The 20,396-nt window shown below is 38.3% G+C and overlaps 1 protein-coding gene across 6 annotated transcripts in view; it reads left to right on the forward strand.

The window, feature by feature from the left end:
* ZNF385D (zinc finger protein 385D) overlaps positions 1-20,396 on the forward strand; it is a 985,910-nt gene that overhangs the window by 769,563 nt on the left and 195,951 nt on the right. The window lies entirely within an intron of this gene.

The raw sequence follows: 20,396 nt of genomic DNA on the forward strand, positions 1-20,396 counted from the left end.
AGACAGGAACATCCCACAAGGAGCAAAAGGAAATGTCACAGATTAGAACCAAACATTATCTTAAGAGATGACATTCCATCCTCTACATAAGTAAGCCATTTTATTACTTAAATTTAATGAGTATCATTTTTCCTATTTGTGTTCTGTGTTTACATTATATGGACCTTTTGTGAAGATTGTGATAACATGTATAGCATAGTTTCTGGCACAGTAGCAGCTCTCAATCCATGTTAATTCCTTTTCTTCCTCATTCTGTCATGTTTTTACCCAAAGGACACATATGAGGCGCTTCTGTGTGGGTTTGCTCTACAACCTCTGCCTCTGACATATCTTGGACCAGTAGATATAAATTTCAGAATCCTCATAGTGTGCATAGAACAAGAGCTTTGGACTAGGCAGACCTGGTGTTGAATCCTAGGTATGTGACCCTGGGTGATGTGTGTAACCTCCCTCAATTTTATTAATAGTTTCTTCAACTGTAAAATGGGATTTATATTATTTATCTCAGTGGGCAGTTCTGAGAATTAAGTGGAGATACAAAGTGAAGGGTACCTAACCAATAGTAAGATTTAAATAAAATGTTAGCTTTAAGAAACCTGAAAGGAGGGGTAATTTGAATGATAATTTCACATTGCTTTGACTACTTTGGCAGCACTGACTAATAGAACTTTCTGTGATGATAAAAGTATTTTATTTTTGTCTTATGTGGTAGATACTCACTGTGTGCTACTGTTGAACATGTAAAATATATAACTAAAGTTTTAGTTTTAATTAAGTTTGAATAGTCACATTTAACTAGAGTCCATGATCTTGGATAGCACAGGAATAGGAGCTATATGACTTTTTTGTGTCTCAACCAGTCATCAAAATGGCAAAAAAGTAAGTTCTGAACACTTTGCTATTTGCCAAGGACTATAGTTATGGCCAAATTAAGACTCTTTCTCCTAATGTAAGCAAGTAACATTATTCTCTTGAGTCATTCATTTTTAATGAATATGTGTGTGTTTCTATAGCCCAGTGAAGGAATAGAAAAATGTTGCTAAGTATTCTTGTTTAAGAGGACTGGATTCAGACAAGGATTGTGTGAATGATTTTGTCACAGAAGGCTGAAAATCTTTAGCATGGCTGGTTTAGGAACTTGCCACTTCAGGATGCCCTGTAAAAGTCTCATGTCATCCTTCTTGATTGTCCTCCTTTGGATCATTTCATATATTAACTGTCAACGAGAACGGCAAAAGCATGTGAAATGCCTGCCTCTGAAAAATGTGAACCTTGGGAAGACTTAGGAAGTCTCTTACCTTAAAATTAGAATCATTTCCTTTGCTTCTTATTTATAAAGTTAATTAGGTGATATCCTTAGTACTTTACCGACTATTGGGGTCTGTTATCAAAATATTTTTATGTATTTTCTGAAAGTCAATTTTGATCTATCTTGTTACATTATAACAAATTTATTCTTAAAACTGAATCAAAGAAAATATTTGGGAGATGGTTAGGAGGTATATTATGAGAATATTTATGCATGAATGGATGCTTACAAAGTTCAATTTTTATGGACTCTTTATCCCTCCTTTTAAAGCCTATGTGATTGGGAATGAAAGTAAGGCAGGTTTGGCAGGTCATTCTGAGGAGAAGGAAACTTTTACCTCTACTCTTTAATGAATTCAAACTTGGCTTCAACTTGGAAACAGGAAAACATTTGGCAGCTGCGGTGTGACTTCAGTTGAAATAAGATGTTGTTTCCTCACCTTCCAGGATTCAGACTGCAACTGACTCATCGTTTTCCTGGAATGCCCAGCACTAAGTGTGCATGCTGCTTGAGTTGGGTCCTCTGAGCTTGGTGGGTAAAAGGGGGGAGTAATGGTTTCCTTCCTAAGTTCTAGGTAGGGACTCAAGGTTTCTCTGGAAAGTTGTGAAGCCAGCAGTTTCCAAGCTGCCTGGATTTCCACCAATCCAGTTCTTGCCAGCAGTCATTATAAAGTCTCAGAATATGATTATTTTTCAGATTTCTGTCATTCTAAAAGAAACTAAGTCTCTCCCAATGCAGGTAACATATCTTTTTCATCTTTTATATGTATCTGTCTGGCTGGAAATAGCATTGTTATGTTTATTGCAGTGCTTTATGGGGAAAAAATTACTTCCATTAATGTTCATATTTAATATAGGACTAATTTTGGAGGTCACTCTGAAAAGCAGATATATGACACAGTGATCACCCTGCCGGACAAAGCTGGGCTCCGTGCTAAGGTTTGTGGCCAAGCAGGGAAGCTCCAAGGGCAGAACAAACTGTAATTTCCAAAACTGTGTTGTGATGGCAATCAAGAGCACTTTTATGAATACAGGCATCTCTTGAAATAGTGTGGTTGGTTTCCATAAATTAAATGATGTTGATTGGTTGCATGTGAAATGGGAATAAGAAGCTGAATTGGATAATTTTAACATTTTCTTCACTTTTTCTGGTTCCATCTTGACTAGATTTATGGTGCAATCCATTTATGTCTCTGAAAAAGCAAACTACCATAAGTCATCGTAAAGCCATTCCTTTTCTCAATACAACCTGATTATTTTAACATATTTGTGCTTTTTACTTCAAACCCATCAACATGCATAATCCTGTACTAATTTTGTCAGAGTTACATTGCTTTACTTTTTCAAGAAAGAGAATCTTCAGCTCAAATAGTCATGGTAAACTGGGGGAAAATGATTTAAAATCAGTATCATCGGGACATGTATTATAAAAAGAAGCAAAGCAAAACTGCTGTGGTATCTGCAACCACACCATACACTGTAGTGATATTTTAAGGATCATGTGTACAGAAAGTCATTGTGGTGTTTTGTTTTTGTTTTAAGAGACAGGGTCTTTCTCTGTTGCCCACACTGGAATGTAGTGGTGACATCATAGCTCATTATGGGCTCAATTTCCATCATATCTCGAACTCCTGGGGTCAAGCAATTTTCCCACTTCTGCCTCCTGACTAGCTAAGACTGCAAGCATGCATCATCATGCCTGGATAATTTCTTGATTTGCTTGTAAAGATGGGTCTTGCAATGTTGTCCAGGCTGGTTTCAAACTCCTGGGCTCAAGAGATGCTTCAACCTTGGCCTCCCATAGCACTAGGATTACAGGTGTGAGCCATCATTTCAGAAAAAAACAAAAACAAATGTTTTTTCCCTGAGATTGGTTATTAATTTGTAATAAAAGTGTTATAAATGCCAAACATCATTTTATGACTTATGATAAAATAGAAATGTATCAATTAAACATATGCTAGGTTTCAGATACCATGCATAAGTGCTTGAACTACATTGTCTCTTTGGATCTGTACAGCAACCCAGTGGGGCAGGTGCTTTGTATTCTTTACATACAGATGAGGAAACTGAGAGCCAAAATCACACAGGCAGTAAACAGCAGAGCTCTAAGATAAATGAGGGCAGTATAAAATCTGAACCCCTGTGCTTGAACATGTTATTCTGCCTCTAACTATTTAAATACTTGTTCTTCTAGTTGAGAAAATTGTTTTAGCATCAACTTGTTTCAGTGACAAGTTGGGAAAGAAAGGCTAATAAGCATTTTCTTTTTCATCTAGGGCAAGCTATATAAAAATGTGATTTTCCTTTGCCATTACATTTTGCTTTCATCTTCCACATAAATCATGTTGAAAGAACAGATAAATTTAGAGACATGAATTTTGGTTAAAATAAGCCTGGGTTATAGAAGTATTATAGCCATGATCAAATAAATTGATGATTAAGCAAACTATATTATTTATTTTAGATGAAAAAGCTAAATAATCATCATTACCAATATAAATTAAAAATAAAACTTTTTGCACTATATAGATGGACTGAATTCAATACAGAGAATTAATTGACATGTATGAACACTTCCTTATCTGCAATATCACGTGAAGCCTTTAACATCTCAGAACCTCCTTAGGAGGAAGAAAGGTCATGTATGATTACCTCCTTTTGATGGGTGAAAATCTAACTTTCAGGATTTCTCCCCTAATAAGTGGCAAAACTACAGTTTCAACCTTGATCTTCTCACTCAAAATGTAGGCTTTAATTTATTCCATCACTTGACTTCCCAAAGCATTAGCTTTCCTTTCTGCTTTGACAGGTTCAGTACCAAACTAAGTGAAAAAGGAAGCTTTGGAATCTGGAAAGTTTATAAGCAAATGACCTCTGTGGACAGGGCTGTTTGTGTCAAGGCAAATTTGAGATATTGAAAGTTTGAAGACAATTGCTTTTGACTTTATTTTCTTTTTGAAGTTTTATTTTTCAATGACTTCCTCCTTAATCACTTTTTTCCTATTAAAATAGATTCATCTTTTATCTATGATAAGAGCTAAGGGAGATTTTATGGCATCAGAGTCTTAAACTGAGTGCATTAAAAATGAGTGGAAGCTCATGGTCCCTCCTGTAAAAGAAATTGCACCTTTTATTAGCAGGTTGAGTCTCTTCTGGACTGTAAAATGACAAAGCACATGTTCCTGGCTAAGGAATAAAAGCAAAACAAAAATACAGAAAGTTAAAATCCAGAAGAGTAGCACATTTCCTCTTGTAGACTAAGTTCCGAATAAAGCACGCACGCGCGCGCGCACACACACACACACACACACACAGTGGTAACGGGTTGGAAGGAACACTTCAAATTAATACAAGAACAGAAGACATAAAATTAGTAATCAAACTGGGAGCTTTTTGTGATGAGAGCAGCAAATGTGCTTGAGTATCTCAGAAGATAACAGGTTACATTCATTTTTCCTTGGTAGCTAATGTAACTCTCCTGTTTTACAGCTCACATGCCTCTGTCCTTGCATTATTAGCTAAGTCGACATTTCTCATGGAAAGGTCGTCCTTAGTGGTGATCATTTGCTGCTGCATAAAGCAAACTACAGTGCACTTACACACAGACACACACACACACGGGAATTTTTTTTTTAATTGATGACACAGCGAATTGGCAGTTTCTTGTTCACTGCCTTGTCAACAACCCGAATTTTCATACCTAGTAGCCACTGCTGCGGCCTGCCTTTAATGACTCTCCTTTATGTTTTACCATAGCTGCTACTAAGGTATGCTTTATTTTTTCCCCACCACAAACTATTCTTTACAGAAGAATGTTAATTAGTAACTGATAGATATAAAGATTGCCAGCGACAGCCCATTAATTCCATTTACTTTAATAGGACTTAGAACTTAGCTTGCAGTACAGCTGTATTCAGACTGGATTATAAATGTAATTTTTTGCATCATTAACTTCCCTGATTAATCTTAGACAGCAAATGCATAATTATCAGGGGAAAAAGCCACCCAGTATTTGCAGCAAGGAGTCCAGCTTTAAAAGTTGTGCTTTTGCAGCCTCCCTATTAACATCATTGTAAGTAGCACAGATTTTTACAATGTAAAGATTGCTTTCCATTGCTTAATGGTTAACCAGGTATTTCCTGCTTCAGAAAATTGTGTGTGTGTGTGTGTGTGTGTGTGTGCGCGCGCGCGCACGCGCGCATGTGCAAGCACACACGTGCAGGCCTATGGGCACAGTATAAGCACACAGGCACAGAGCTTTGCTTACCTACAGTGTTTAATTTGTGATTAATTCACTTATGATGATTTTGCATAGTAATAACACAGCATTAATGGTTTGCATGTGTAGCTTTTCCTTTCGGGGCTCCGTGTGCCTTGTCAATTCTGCCTCTTGAGACTGTTGTGGAAAATGCCTCTTACTGAGACATTTCAGGGGTTACGTGTACTGGCAAGCACTGTATCACAATCACCCATGTTCCTGTTGGGGGTATGACTCAGGATTCAGCCTGTCAGGCAAAAATGAAACTCGGAATCAAATAGATTAAGGGCATTCAAATGAGAAAACTAGTGGGCTGAGATTGAAATATCTTGCCTGACATTCAGTGCTACATGATGCTAAAAGGACAGGCTGACGTGCTAAAGGAAAAATGCCCTGGCATAGGGGTAGTATGCATCCCAGGCTGTATGCAATGTCTGCATTGAAGGATACTCATCATCGGCTTGTTAATATAAAATGGTGCTTTATTCACATAAAGCTTCCTGCTGAGGAAGATGGAAAAAGTCTCACCCCAATCTTGTGCCTATTCGCTGAAAAGAGTCACTAAGAGGGGATTTAGGAGATGGGGGCAGAGGAAGAGAAGGTTTTAAAAATTCCCCTCTTTTTAGGACTCTTCTGTAATGAGCTATAATGATTCATTTGAGTAGTGGTCAGTCCCATCTTAAGCATCCTTCCTCTGTTTTGGAAAAGATATTAGAGGACCAGTGCCTAGATCCTTTCTGGCCTTGATTTAAAATACACAGCAGCCAGAGATTTCTGACTGCTTTTATTTTCAAACATAAACTTCCTCATGCTGTATTTCTAGTGTACACTGTTTCTTTGTAAAATAACTTTCCCTTATGCTAAAATATGCGCAAATGTTTTGTAGACAGGCCCTTGAATACCTACAGTGTTAATTCTTAGAGGCTTTTAGTCCAGTTAATCATACCTGTGCATTAGATTTGTTAGTATTCATTGAAGAGAGATGCATGGTTGGGATCCAGAACAGAGGGGTGTGTCAGTACCCTCTTCATGCCCAAGTTTCCCTGGCAAGAACTCAGGATGTAATGTGGCTGCTGCATGCAAAGAACCAAACTAGGTTTGCAAGAGCTTCCTGGCTTACACTTAGCCTCATTCTTTTTCAGGCACAGTGTGGACAAATTACTAGGGATTCTAGTTACCACAGTTCTGGGTATCTCTTTATCTGATGCAGTTTCCCGAATCACCTTAGCAATTAGGTCTAGAATATAGTGGCGTCTTCCTATCATTAGTCGCTCAGCAGGTCAGGGCTGGGAAAACAAAAGCTGCTGCAGAATTTGCAACCCTTACCACCATTCCCCAGATGGACAAAGACTTGTTCTCCTCAAGGAGTTTCTAATGGAGTAGAGTCTCTCTAATAGTGCTAGGAGAATAATGTGAACATCAGATTTGTGTTTTATCAGTGTTGTTTTTGTTGGATAACGGGTTATGAATGTAGAAAGTAAAGACTACAGACATACCTAGTTGAACCTAAATATGTACAGGCTCATACTTATATGCATAGACACACACAGACACACGATGATGCCTAAGAAAGATAGCTTTAGATTTCAAGTCTTCTGGTGCATTGTACCCACGCACAACAAGTCAGTCACTGTGAGCATGGCTTTTTGCAAAAGATAAAAGATTGTATTCACAAGGCTGCCATGCGAGGAGATGAGAGAGCAAATCTCAAATCTGCTTCCCCCAAAATAGGACTTGGGTATACTTACGGGATAAGAAACAGGACAGTCTAAAGTGTGGGGAGAGGTGATTGGTGGGTAGAAAAGGTGAGGTAATTGGGTTTTCTGTGCAAGTGTTATCTAGCTACATGGTTTGCCATAGGACATGTGCAGAAAATGGCAGCATTAGCATGATCTAAGAGTGGAGTTTTGGCTCCCTGATGTCAGAAGTTCACTCCTTGGGCACCTGTGCAGGCCCAGTTGAAGAACTGTTAGTATCAACTGGCTTGACCTGGACAAGAGCTATCCCCTCGTTTCTGAAAAACAATTTCAAACACCCATTACTGTAGTGACCCATGGTCAGAGATGTTATCTATACGGAAGCTAGTGGGAGTTTTAAGGTAGACTAGAAGTGATTAAAAGCAAGTTTGCAGTTAAGTTTGGTGGGCAGATAAGTTTAGCCCTTGGTTTCACTACTGTATTGCTTTATGTTGCGTAGACTTTTGTCCTTTAACTAATAGACCTTTTTCCTTATTTAAGATACCCATCCTTGCCAGTGTTTCCCAATTTATACTTAAAGAACCTAGGCCGGGCGCGGTGGCTCAAGCCTGTAATCCCAGCACTTTGGGAGGCCGAGACGGGCGGATCACGAGGTCAGGAGATCGAGACCATCCTGGCTAACACCGTGAAACCCCGTCTCTACTAAAAATACAAAAAACTAGCCGGGCGAGGTGGCGGGCGCCTGTAGTCCCAGCTACTCCGGAGGCTGAGGCAGGAGAATGGCGTAAACCCGGGAGGCGGAGCTTGCAGTGAGCTGAGATCCGGCCACTGCACTCCAGTCCGGGCTACAGAGCAAGACTCCGTCTCAAAAAAAAAAAAAAAGAACCTAAGGTGTATTGATTTATGTCACTTTATATTTTAAAAATATATATTTGTTACTATTGACTATGTAATTACTGGGATATAAAGACCATTCAGACATGCCTCTTTTTACCCAATTCATTCTGAATAGGGCACTATATGAATTTTCTAGGAGTGCTATAACAAATTACCACATAATGGTTAGAAACAGCAGAAATGTATTCCGTCACAGTTCTGGAAGCCAGAAGTCCAATATCAGGTATGGCAAGACTGGCTCCTTCTGAAGGCATTAGACAAGAATCCTTCTTTGCTTCTTCTTAGCTTCTGCTGGCTTCTGGAAATCCTTGGCATTCTTTGGCTCGTAGCCACATCACTCCAGTATCTGTCTCCATCTTCACGTGGCTATCTTTTCTGTGTGTCTGTCTGTTAAATCTCCCTCTGCCTCTATCTTCTAAGTACATTTACAATGGGATTTAGGGCCTACCAGGATAATCCAAGGTAATCTCTTTCTCTCAGCATCCTTAATTATATCACAAAGACCCTTTTTACAAATAAAGTAAAATTTACACTCTTGCTATATAAGATAATATAGGTTTCTGGGATTAGGACATGGACATATCTGTTTTTTGCAGGGAGGTGGGGGACACTATTCAACCCACTACATGGGAGAAAAGAAATAATTATACCAGGAATCTAGCCTTTCATTCACAGTGAGAGACATGCCATTTGTTAATTCAGAATTAAAATCCCACAAATGGAGAACTGGAAGGGGCTTTAGGGGTTTGTCAGCTACAGAAAGCTTAAAAGTAACTTTCCTGGCTGCACACAACTTCTTCGGGGTGCAGGAGGGAAAGAAGGCCAGTTTCCTTGCTCCTCACCCAGTGTTCTTTCCCTTCCACCATGCAGTCTCAAAAATCTTACCAAGGGCCCTAGAGCTAAGTACTTTATAAAACAGTTTGATAGACATCAAAGGACATCAGTGCAACAAAGGACCTTAGCCATAAAATGGAGTGGCCAAGAGCATTTATTCCTGAACCCAATCCACTTTTCAATCACTTGCTGTTTTGACCTTGGGCAAGATACTTAACTTCATGTATTGGGTTTCCACATCTGTGGAGCAAAAATGATAAAAGCACCTTTCTCTTGAGGTTGTTCTGAGGATGAAGTGAACTAATATACATAAAGCAGTGGGGATTATCTGGACCACAGGAGCACTCTCTAATGTTAGCAATCACTAACACGCATCTAATCCAAATACCATTTTTTACAGATGCACACAGGAGGTCCCGAGTTGTGATTCCCTCAAGGTCACACAGCTAGTGAATAACAGAGCTAGGACTCAAACCCAGCTCTTGCAAACCTAGTTTGGTTCTTTGCATGCAGCAGCCACATTACACCCTGAGTTCTTGCCAGGGAAACTTGGGCATGAAGAATTTAGGTTATTGTTTTGAGCACATGAGAGCTGAGAGACCTTGCCATCAGTTTTATTAAGTGTAAGCTTAGAAATGAAAATTTTGTATCTTTAGTGGCTAGAGAAGCCAGAATTCTCTAATACTTAACACATTAAGGCTTATAAATGTAGAAATTGTTATTGATGTCATAGGTTTCAAGGTCAGAGAGGAGATTGCTCAAATGCAGGCTCCTGCAAAGAAAAAATATGAGGTTTGTATTTTAAGATATGTGATAGTGGCAAAATCAATGTGTTCTTGTGATTTAGGCAGATAGGGTACCTTCTGACGTTTGTGAGACCTTTCAAAAAATAATCAGGGAAAAGGAAGTAGTAATTTGGATATTTGCTGCTATAAAGAACTCTATTGCATTTTCATAAGTGATGACAATGTACACATTTCCTTTAATAACATTGAAGTCCCAGCTTCAAAGTGACCTATGTTAGTAATTTTCATCTGATTTATCAAAAACACACAAAAACCATGAAAAGTATTTTGTCCTGTGCATTTAGACATTAAATGTTATAGTTAATGAATGCTATTTCCAGAGATGTTCACTATTGTTTAGAGATGTTTTAACAAACTATATACTAAGTATAATAGGCAATATGAAATCAGCATGGGAACATGAATTTTTTTCTTTTTTATGATAAAACTAGTTAAATGTAAAGGCTAGAGAAACATTTGTGGTTTGCAAGAATAATACGCCTTGTTTTGTAGAGGTCACTTTAGGAATAAAAGTGTATTTTGCTGTGACTAGTTACTTAGCATAATAGTAGAAGGCCCCCAACCTCCTTCAAAAATTCTCCTGCAAGGAAATTGATTTTCTCATGGAAGGTACTGAAGGGTATCTTTAGCATCAGTGGAGAAGCAACTAATTTAGCACTATCAGTGAGTCAGATATCTGTATATTCCCAGCAGTAAACAAAAATTAAGCCATTCCTTGCCCTGTTTCTATTACCCAGATTCCTTTGCAAGGAAATAGCATGAATTGTGGTCACCCACCTGAATTGTATGTTCTCATCCCTTTGGTTGACCTTTATTTTAATCACATTGTATACATTATCATTATATGATTACTGTTAGACTGGTTTTCTTTTGTAATTCTTTTGTTTTGTTCATTTTTTTAATCTTAAGGGGAAGGTTAGCCTTGAGGTAGTTTTTTCTTAATTCTAATAGATTTCAGCTTATTTAAATTGAGCAAACTTGATGCCTGATTACAATTTTTCATTTCCTGTTTTCCAAGAATTAATTCTATTTCTTCATTTTTCTATTCATTAATTCTGATTAGCCTTTCGAAAGTTGTCTGTTCCTGTCCTAGGTAAATAAAACCACTCAGATTCTGGAAGCTTGGTATGCCTTTCCCCTCTTTCACTGAATAATGAGGTCTTAGAAAAATTGATTTTTTTAACCACTACACACACACACACACACACACACACTCACACACACTTTCTCCATTTTCTTTACAGTCATTCTCTCCAGAAATTAGATAGGGGAGGCCTTATAAGATCGTTTAGCCACCTGCAACCCTAACCATACTAAGGCTTTCAAGAGAAAATGAAAAATAAAGCAAACGACAATTGAAAAAACAATAAAACTCCAGTGTTTTGATGTTGAAAAAAATGGTTAGAGGGTAAAATCAAAAACACTGGGGTGAGAATAAAATACAGAAGTTAAATGGAATAAATTCGTATTTGTTGAGTTCTTCTATGTGTGATTCTGTGTTACATTTTGACATGGAGCATACAAATTTGAATATGATGCCATTTCAGAGACACCACTGTTATTAGTACATTTTGTGTTACTATTAACACAGGGTAATTTATAAAAAGGTTTATTTGGCTTACAGTTCTACAGGCTGTACACAAGGCATGGCACCAGCCTCTGCTTCTGATGAGGGCCTCAGGAAGCTTCCAATCATGGCAGAAGGTGGAGGGGAAACAGGCTTATCACATGCTGAGAAAGGGAACGAGAGAGAGAGAGAGAGAGGAGGGAGGTCCCTGACTCTTTTTAACAACCAGGTCTCATATGAACTCATTACTATGGGGAGGGCACCAAGCCATTCACGAAGGATTCACTGCCACGACCAAAAGACCTCCCACTAGGCCCCACCTCCAACACTGGGGATCACATTTCAACACGAGATCTGGAGGGGGCAAACATCCAAAACATATCACTTATCTTTCACCAAAAATGTTTTCTGCTTTCCACTGGAGGAGTTTTTGTTGGCAGATGGCTATTCAGAGTACTATGTTTCCCAGCTTTCCTGTGAGTACAGCCATGTGTGTGTCTGGGTTCTAGCTAAAATAATGTATCTGCACCTGATAAAACTGTACTTCAGGGGCTGGGCGCGATGGCTCACGCCTATAATCCCAGCACTTTGGGAGGCCGAGGCGGGCAGATCACAAGGTCAAGAGATCGAGACCATCCTGGCCAACATGGTGAAACCCCATCTCTACTAAAAACACAAAAAGTAGCCGGGCGTGGTGGCGTGCACCTGTAGTCCCAGCTACTAGGGAGGCTGAGGCAGGAGAATTGCTTGAACCCGGGAGGCAGAGGTTGTAGTGAGCTGAGATCGTGCCACTGCACTCTAGCCTGGTGACAGAGCGAGAGACTCCATCTCAAAAACAAACAAACAAACAAAAAACTGTACTTCAGGGCTGGCTGAAAAACAAAAAATCACCCCATGCCATTTATCCATGTTCCTCCATGCTCATGTCCACTCCTGTGTGACTGCAATCATGAGAACCTCTAGGGGACTGTTAGGGTCTGAACTATATTCTTCCAAAATTTCTATGTTGAATATGAATGTATTTTAAAATAAGGTCTCTAAAGAAGTACTTAAGTTGAAATGAGCCCCTTAGGGAAGACATTAATCCAATCTGACTGCTGTCCTCATAAGAAGAAGAGACTCTAGAGAGTTGCTTGACTCCTGAACACACAGAGGTAAGGCCACGAGAGGACATAGAAACAAGGTGGCCATCTATAAGCCCAGGAGAGAAGCCTCAGGAGTCAGACCTGCTTACACCTTGATCTTTGACTTGCAGCCTCCAGAACTGTGAGAAATAAATTTCTATTAGTAAAGCCACCCAGTCTGTGGTATTTTGTTATGGCAGTCCTAGAAAACTAATACAATGACATTGAAAATCAGATGTTAAATGGAGGCAGAACTTTTGTCATCTAGGGTCCTTGGGGGACCACACACAAATGACTCTCACTTCAGGCCTGCCCACCCACCTATTATAATCTTGTGCACAAGAGTTGAACCATCTCTGTGTTTGAGTCATTCTTATATTTGGGATCCAACTCATATAGCAGTTTGTTCATGCAAACCAGCAAATGTTGTTTCTGCACAAAACCACCTTATAACATGGGGCAGCGACTGCTCAAGTAAACGTGCATATGATGTGCATGGAACTGAGCTGTGGATTAACAGTGTCTGTTCCATTACATATTCATGTTTCTATGATTCACTCACATGCTTAGCTCCAACTTTCAACCCTAATATTCTCACTCTGTCCTAGAATAATAAGACAGGTCTACCTATTTACTGCTGTAAGGGGTCAAAGGGCCATTAAATGAATAAGTAAACAGAGGTTTATGTAATTACAATACTGGGACATTCACTAAGGGTCGTCTTGACCAAATGTCACATGATGTTGGGTCCTTTTGTATGCTGTCAGTAACCCACAGAGGAGGATTTTTTTGTGAAACTGTAGAAGCTTGTTTCAGGACCCCTTGCTTGTAAAACTTGTTTCTAAAAACCCAGGAAGGACCCTATCAATGTGTTCACATGGTCACTTTTTTTTTTTTTTTTTGTAAAACTGCCAAAAACATAAGTAGGATTATAAAAATATAATCAGTCAAGACATTTGTTTTTTATCTTCTGATTTCTTTCTTCATCTATCTTCTCATGTTGAGTAGTCTTGGGGTAGCCCCAGACATTTTTAGAATAGGTCTCATGGGGGAAATTGAGTTGGGTATACAGTCAGCTTGACTTTAATGAAATGTATTTGTTGTGGTTTACAGTTACTTTCCTGTATAATAAGGTTGATGCTACCCATGCTGTTACAGAAATGACTTCTAAGAACATTATTTCCACTCACTTTCTAACTCACCTTGAAGTATAACAGATATGTTCAGGGTCACAGTTTAAATCTGAATATGAACCTATTGTAATGAGCCTACCATTGAATTCAGAGGGTATTCTTAAGTACCCTGGTTTAAAAAAAAAAAAAAAAAGATGTTGCATGAAAATGTCTGCTTTTTGACCATTATTCAAAGCTAAATTGGTTCAAGATTTCGTGTGTTCACCTAGAACTGTGAAAATGTCTTACATTTAAGGTGCTTTATTTTTATAGACATGTGAATTAATTTGATCTCAGCAACTGCTCTGTGAAAAAAAAAAGCAAAGGTAAGTGTCACCTTTTATGAAAGAAGAAAAACTGAGGTTTAGATTATAGATTCTAATAAATCATTTGATTTGGACGCATGGCTTTTTAGCAATAGCACAAGATGCAGGATAGATGTCTTTTGAGCTCCGAGTCAATGGTTTCTCTTTCAAAATGCTGCGGCAATTAATCTGACTTCTCATTGCTTTTATATGTCTGTGACTGATATAAGAGCTAAATTATCCTTTGTCATTTGATAATTGAACAAATGAATAGGTTCTCCCACAAGGTAGTATACCTATTTAAACATATATTTCCCTAATTGACTAGCTTGAAGAAATCTTGGGTTTGAATTCTACATTGAATAAATTATATGACCTCCCTGATTTTTAGTTTCTTTATCTGAAAATAGTTAATAATGACTACTCCAGTCTGGCGTGGTGGCTCATGCCTGTAATCCCAGCACTTTGGGAGGCTGAGGTGGGCAGATCACGAGGTCAGGAGTTCAAGACCACCTTGGCCAACATGATGATACTCTGTCTCTACTAAAAATACAGAAAAAAAAAAAAAATTAGCTGGGCATGGTGGCACGCACCTGTCATCCCAGCTATTTGGGAGGCTGAGGCAGGAGAATTGCTTGAACCAGGACCCAGGAAGCAGAGGTTGCACTGAGCTGAGATCATGCTACTGCACTCCAGGCTGGGCTACAGAGCAATACGCCATCTCAATAATAATAATAATAATAATAATAATAATAATAACAACAACAACAATAATAATAACTGCTCCACAGAATTTCCTGAAGATTAAATGGTGTAACATTTGTGAACTGCCTAGAATGATGGTAACTTTCAGTAGATGCTCACAAGATGTGAATTTCCTTCAGTTTTGCATCCATTTTTATCAAAGACATAGCTGTAAGTCTAGTCTTTATAAAAGTATACTGAGTTACAACAAGCAAAATAATTTGGTTGAATTTGTGCAAACCTGTCTGTCCTTCCAGTCTGGGTGCTCAGGTCTCAGGTCTTGGTGATGGTAAAGCATCATGCCATCTTCAGGTACTTTTATCTTCCCTTCCTTCTATCTAACAAGACTGAACTTGCTATCACTGTTGCAGAAAGCAATGAATGATTCATTGGCCCTTGACCATGAGGGTTCATGAGCTTGTAGCAAATTAGAACAGTTTAGTTTATAACATCTTCATTCTCTATCGTAATTATATAGGATATTTTTAACATAATGTACTTATGCTTTCAAAGTATATCGTAATGATATAGGATAACATTTTTAACATAATGTACTTATACTTTCAAAGTATATTCATATACATTATGTCATTTGGCCATCACAAAAAACAGAAATGATTTTGTCATGTCTGCTTTATAGAGAAAAAATAAAGCAAAGATCAGCAAGATTAAGACTTTTGTTCCAGCTCATGCAGTTATTAAACATAAAGTTTCAGACTGGTATTGAACTTGCCACATGTGGTTTAGGCTTTTTGGTTTTTTTGTTTGTTTTTGCTTTTCATCCAGAAGAAGTAGCATAGTGGAAACAGCCCACCTGGATTGCAAGCACAGCTCTGCACCTTAACTTCTCTGTGCCTCAGCATCTCATCTGCAAAACGGGAAATGATAATACATACCTCTGTGGCAGACAGATGGTAGGGTGGCTCCCAGGAACCTCATCTTCTGTATTCTGATTTGTGTAGCCTTTCTAATTCAACATGGGCAGGACCTGTGATGTGCTTCTAGTCAATAGTACTGCAAAGGCGACAGGATCAATGTGATCATATATATGTGATTGTGTCACATAAGATTGTAACAGGTGCATGGAGATTCCATTCCTTGCTGACTTTGAAGTAGTTATCATGCTGTAAGTTGCTTATAGAAAGGGCCTTATGACAAGAAATTTGGGGCTACCTCAAGCCAGCAGCACACAAGAGGCCTAGTTCAACAGTCCACGGGAAACTGAATGTGAAGAAATACATTCTTTCCCAGCCTTGCCTCAGATAAGACCACATTCCAGGCTGATATCCTGATTGCAGTCTTCCAGAGGACCTAGCTAAGCTGTGTCTGGACTTCGGATCCATAGCAACTGTGAGATAACACATGTCTATAGTTTTAAGCCAGTAAGTTTGTAGTAATTTGTTATATATCAATAGATATCTAATACATCATAGTAGACTATTATGGGATCAAATCTGTTGATAGGTAAAGTGCTCATATCTAAGCCAGGTACACTGTAATAACTCAATTAAAGTTAATATCATTATCTTGCTCTATTCCTTAATCCAGGAAAAGAAGGAGAGTTTTAGGGTCATATCCTGGTATTTGTGTTCTTACATAGTTAGCACCACAATATCTGTCCTCTGTTGTAACAGAAGCTCATTATGAGGCCTTTATAAAAATATATTTCTATGTTTATGCATATATATGCATAATCACATTTCTTTGGGTAGATGTGACTATTGCCTAAATTGTTCTTATAATTTTAAGGTCTTTGAAATAAAGCAGGGCTACACAGTATTTAAAGACAGTAATAACAGCATAGTGGCTTATTAAATAAGACATTTTGATTACAAGTGACAGAAATAAAAGTTGGCTTAGTTTAAGAAAAATGGGAGATTTATTTGCCTGCATAACTGGAAACAGTAAGAGTAAAGCTAAGGACATATAGAAGGAGGAATTTAAATACCCATCAGGCCTCTCTTTCCTTTTTAGTTTTTATTTCCTCTCTATTTCTCTCTGCATGTGAGTTCCATTTATCTTTGTGTGGCTTTAGAAATGACTTTAAACCACTGTAGTTTATATATTAACAGTTCCAAGACCACAGTGTCAAGGAACACATGCTTTTTTAGCTTTCTGAAAAGAATCCCAGCAATAAGTATTATTGGCCCTATTAGGTTCTGTACTGACACCTTGGACTAATGACTATTACCACCATGGGTCAAGCTTGATACTCTATAAGGCTCAGCATAATTCACGAGCCCACCCCTATTTCTAGGGGGAAGGGATGGACCTATTCTTAGAAATATGATGGGAAGACATGTTTGTTAAGTAGTCAAAACAGTGGTGTCTAGAATTTATTTGGCAACATTTTCCTCAAGTGCCTGGAATTTAAATGTTTACTACTGGAAAATCCAATTTGGATAGCATTCTCCATAAATGAGCCATTTGGCTGGCTAATAGATTATTATGAAGCATAAATTGACTCTAGACTTCTGAACACTTTTTTCCTTATTATAATTAGTGATTCTGGAATGAAAGGCCCAGAGACTGAAATCTGAAAACAATTAATGGTAATTCTATCTATAGCTGGCCCTAATTATTTAGCTCAGTTGGTGAGAGCTGTGTGTTAATGAGACTGATGTGGTGGGTAAATCCCTCTGTGGGCCAGTAGGTTTTACTCTATTCTGGAATATGGACTTTACTCTAGCGTTCTTCTGAAAATGCCTGCTTAGGGATATGGGGCAGAAAAAGAAGTTATTCAGCACAGGTGGGAAAACAATTCCCAGGTAACTCCTCATGAAAGTGCTTGATAGTTACATTTATGAAGGACAGCACAATTATTTTCATATTAAATACTTGATTACATCTCAAGATTCTCTGACTTATTGACAAGATGTTTAAAATTTTTTTCCTCCTTGTGTCAGTGAAGTCTCATCATCTCAATACATTCATATAAGAATGGATGATACTTAATGGAAATTTAAACAAAGATAAAGAAGAACAATACAATTTAATACTAATGACTGTGACAGGCCCTGCTTGTATTTCACAACTGGATTGGGAACTACTTTCATTTGTAGATAGAATTTTGACTTCTACATGAAACCAAAAATCAGGCTCTATCTAGAGGGTAAAACATGGGAAAAGTCGCTCTGCAGACGATCAGAGTTAAAATAACAACAAAACTCATAGCCATTTTTTGAACTCTATGTATGGGTCAGAAATTTTGGTAACTGCTTTCCACGTATTAATTCATTTTCATAGCAACTGTTTTTGGTAAATTATTTATTTTTCATATTCTACAGCAGAGGAAGTAGAAGCAGAATAGGTAAAAAGAACTCGTTTGCTAGTATACTGATGCAAAGGTTTAAACACAGGTAATCTAAATACAGAGTTCATATTTTTAACTGCCATCTGCAAATTCTACATTTTTAGTTATCTGATATTACCTTAATGCTTATGGCTTAATAACCGGCAAGAAATTTTACTAATGACAATCCTGAAAGACATACATAATTAACAGAAAAAAATTTATGGCTGGGCGCGGTCACTCACGCCTGTAATCCCAGCACTTTAGGAGGCTGAGGCCAGTGGATCATGAGGTCAGGAGATTGAGACCATCCTGGCTAACACGGTGAAACTCCGTCTCTACTAAAACCACAAAAAATTAGCCGAGTGTGGTGGTACATGCCTGTAATCCCAGCTACTCAGGAGGCTGAGGCAGGACAATCACTTGACTGCAGGAGGCAGAAGTTACAGTGAGCTGAGATCACGCCACTGCACTCCAGTCTGGGTTACAGAAAGACTAAAAAAAAGAAAAAAAAATTACATTGTTTCATTATGGTTATTTGGCTATAGGTAACACAATACAATTCAGACTTGCTCATATAAGTTACAGGAAGAATAAAGGAACATCTCAGGAAAACTCAGAAGTAGGAAAGATAATTAAGCCTCTTAAAAGGATGGGATCAGAAAGCTATCAGAGACCTGGCTTACTCTTTTCTCTCCATAATTCAGTGGTCTCTCATCTCTGCTTCTCCCTGGAGATGTGCAGTTGTCCTCCTCTGTCTCTCTTACTAGCTTTTCCTGCCCCAACATGCATGCTGGGCTGCAGCCTAAGCTTCCCCAGGATGCTTTCTTCCAAGCACTAACAGAACCTAAACCAGTATCTGCAAAACCCAGATATAAACTTCCAGGAGAGAGACGGGTGCTGTCTCTTCAAGAACCAAAGTATGAGGTAGTTTTCCAAGAAGAAGATATGAGGACTGAAAGAAATGATTGGCGGAGGACACTGTTTGGCCTCATCAGTATAATTGTTCTCTGTGGATAAACTTGATAATGATAATGACAGAGCAGTAGACAAATACAGAGAGTATATACTTGTTATATATAGAAAGGTCTAGATTCAAATTGGAACTTCTGCACTTACTAGCTGTGCTAGCTTGGGCTGGTTTTATTAATTTCAATATGATTCAGTTTTATCATATATTAAATGACAATAAAAATAAATGCCACTTACAGTTTTTGGAGGATGACATTAAGTCATTAATGCAAACTTTCCCCAACTAAACAATAAAGATACATCATTTTTATTATAGATGAAATTAATATATTAGTTTTTCTATATATATTTGTATGTGTATCTACATATATTTGTGTATATATGTTCCTATTTATATATATTTGTGTGTGTGTGTATATTTGAGATGCCACTGATTATTGTACACACCATCAATTTTAATAATTTTGAGGAGAACAGAACACACTTAGAAAGTTAATTCTGATTCATGTTAAATAAATTACCTACTCTGTAAGTGCCTCAGAGGTGAGGAATTGTTAGTAGGAGACTGCATTCCTTAACTTGCCTGATAATGTATGGTTTGCTATGAGTACACAAGACAGGGAGAGAGAACAGGATATCCCTCTGCCCCAAAACAAGAAGCAGATGTAAGAACTTCATCCATTTGCAGCAGAATTGATCAGAAGAAAATAGTTTTGACCCTTAAGCAACATCTCTTTTTGAAAGCTAGCAGCTTTCTGCCTCCAACATCGAGGTTAAATCCTAATTATCTCCAGAGAGAGAGACGGCAGGGCTGTTCTGACAATGGGGTGGAAAGGTCTGACGATGGAATTTATTTAATGGAAGCCACAGTCACTGCCTTGCAGATGGCTTCCTATAATCCAAACCTTTTGTTTTTCAGTTCAGGTCGCCTTGTGGGAGACTGCATGACAGAGCACAGGTCATCTGTTCTGAGAGTTAGGAGACCTGGCCTTTCTCTGTTCTCTTCTTATTAGCTTCACAGCCTTGGAGCCAATTTACGTTTTCAGGGCTCAATTTCTTCATCTATATCAAATGCAGTCTAAAGTCACCCATGGATCTAAAATGTATTAATCGTGTTCCATTTAGTACATCAAATATATAGTGTTTCATATACATTCTGTGGATCCATCAGGGTACTAATAAGAAAAAGAAAATCTACTCAAAGCATTTAGTGGAGGGGAGTTAATAAAAGGGTTATGCTCAGAGGTGAGAGGACGGCTACGGGAATATGTCATGTCAAGGCACCCAGAGGTAGCATCATTACCACCCTTGGTCCTGAAGGCAGAAGGGTGAGAGGTACTGTTGCGGGAGCCCAGAAGAGCAAGGGTTGTGTGGGACAGGCTGCATGACTTGAGTATCGTCTTAGAAGCAGCTACTC

This window comes from Macaca thibetana, chromosome 2 (assembly GCF_024542745.1).
Source record: "Macaca thibetana thibetana isolate TM-01 chromosome 2, ASM2454274v1, whole genome shotgun sequence".
Classification (NCBI taxonomy): Eukaryota; Metazoa; Chordata; class Mammalia; order Primates; family Cercopithecidae; genus Macaca; species Macaca thibetana.